The sequence below is a fragment of the Pistacia vera genome, unplaced genomic scaffold (assembly GCF_008641045.1).
Source record: "Pistacia vera cultivar Batoury unplaced genomic scaffold, PisVer_v2 Contig140, whole genome shotgun sequence".
NCBI classification, from domain to species: domain Eukaryota; kingdom Viridiplantae; phylum Streptophyta; class Magnoliopsida; order Sapindales; family Anacardiaceae; genus Pistacia; species Pistacia vera.
The window spans coordinates 1379413-1381197 of record NW_022195467.1 but is presented as its reverse complement, the minus strand read 5'-3'; the positions used below and the strand labels follow the sequence as shown (position 1 = coordinate 1381197).

The following is a 1785-nucleotide window of genomic DNA, read 5'->3' as shown; positions in this document are numbered from 1 at the left end:
GGGTGAGTGGGAGGGGGCTGGGTGGGTAAAAATGTCGCTAGAAGTCTGATGGTCAAGTTAAGGATTTTTAAACAATGGACAGGATAATTCGACTCGAAAAAGGCCGGGGTCCAGGTCCGATCGGTTAACAGGCCAGGCCGGGCCGGGTTTCAGAACACTGTTTCATTCATTATTATGGTCCTCCAATTACACAAATTGATTTAATTATTTGCATGCAGTTACCGGAGCAGCTATTTTCGTTGTGATTATTGAGATTCTGGCTTTTATTGCATTCAAACAAAGAAAAAGGCGAGAATTTTTTTGAAAATGGGGTATGATATTGAAGAACCAACGTGTGAGGATCTTTAGTGAAGCGGAGCTAGCAAAAGCTACTAAAATTATGGTAATAGCCATTTTCTTGAGAAGGTGCTTATGGTTTTGTTTAAAGGAATTTTACCTGAAAAGACACAAGTTGCAGTCAAGAAGTCTAAAGAGGGGACAACTCAGATAAATCAAGAATTTCAAGGGAAATTGTGATTGTTTCACAGATTAACCATAAGAATATGTCAAGCTCTTGGGTTTGTTGTTTGGAGACTAGTGCCTATACTGGTATACGAGTTCATCTCTAATGGAACTCTGTCTCATCATATCCACGACAAACGGTCACGACTTCTAAGGACATGGAAGCCGCTCAAGATTGCTGCAGAAATTGCGCTCGCACTTGACTACTTCCATTCTTTAGCAAACCCACCAATAATTCATGGATGGTCAAGTCACTAATATACCTTGGACAAAACGGCACAGAAAGTATCTGACTTCGGGACTTCAGTGTTAATATCGCCTGGGCAAAACCTCATGTCTCAAAAGTGCAGGGCACTTTTGGTTACTTAGATCCTAATTCTAATGACTGGTATCTTAACAGAAAAAAGTGATGTTTATAGTTTTGGAGTCGTCCTTGTGAACTCTAATGGGGATGAAGCCTGGCAGTTGTGTGTCATATGGAAGAACATTAGTGGATTCAACACTTTCTGTCATCGTTAGAAAACAATAGTCTCATTCATTTTTTAGGGTTTGAAGTATCGTATGATGATGCTGAAATGGAAAGATAGAAGAAGTTGCTGAGTTGCAAAGAGATGCTTGAGTAGTAGCGTCAAAAGGCCTAGTATGCAAGAAGTTGCTGAGGAGCTTGAAAGGCTGAAAAGGCTAAATTACAATTTTCGGCGCAGCAGAATAGTGAAGAGACTGAAAAATTGTTAGGTGAATCGTCATTTTCAAATCTTGAGATTACTCAACAAGACACTCATACGTGAACCTATCAGAAATTGAGAATTATAGTTATAGTATTTGACATTTAACTATTTTCATGTGTAATAATTAATTGTATTATATGCTTTTTTTTTTTTTTTATTGATCGTGGTGTTTGGGCTCGTTTGCGGTGTCATTGAACGCCTTACAAGCTTAATAGGTCAGGTAAATCATAAATGCAAGAAGTGATCATTTTGTGTGACTCAAATATAAGATCTTTAAGTAACTACCTTTGACATCCGGTCACAAATCAAGTGGTTATAATATTTAAGTTTTCAATAGTTTGTTTAAAATAAGGCGGGGTCCATACTCAAACTTTACTTGTATAATGCTATTTCGGCTTAACTGTTACTATTAATCGCGATGAAGCACTTACATAGAAATTGAAATTTTTGTGAATTTAATTTCCGTAACTTGATTATTAGAAGAGTTCATTATCATGTTTTGATTTGCTAAATACAAAAATTATTATTAATTATTACCGATCTTATATGTCCTCTT

At 36.8% G+C, this 1785-nt stretch overlaps 1 pseudogene; it reads left to right on the top strand.

Annotated features, from left to right (window-relative positions):
- Positions 1-313: 313 nt before the first annotated feature.
- Positions 314-1289, top strand: LOC116123199 (annotated as a pseudogene).
- Positions 1290-1785: the final 496 nt, after the last annotated feature.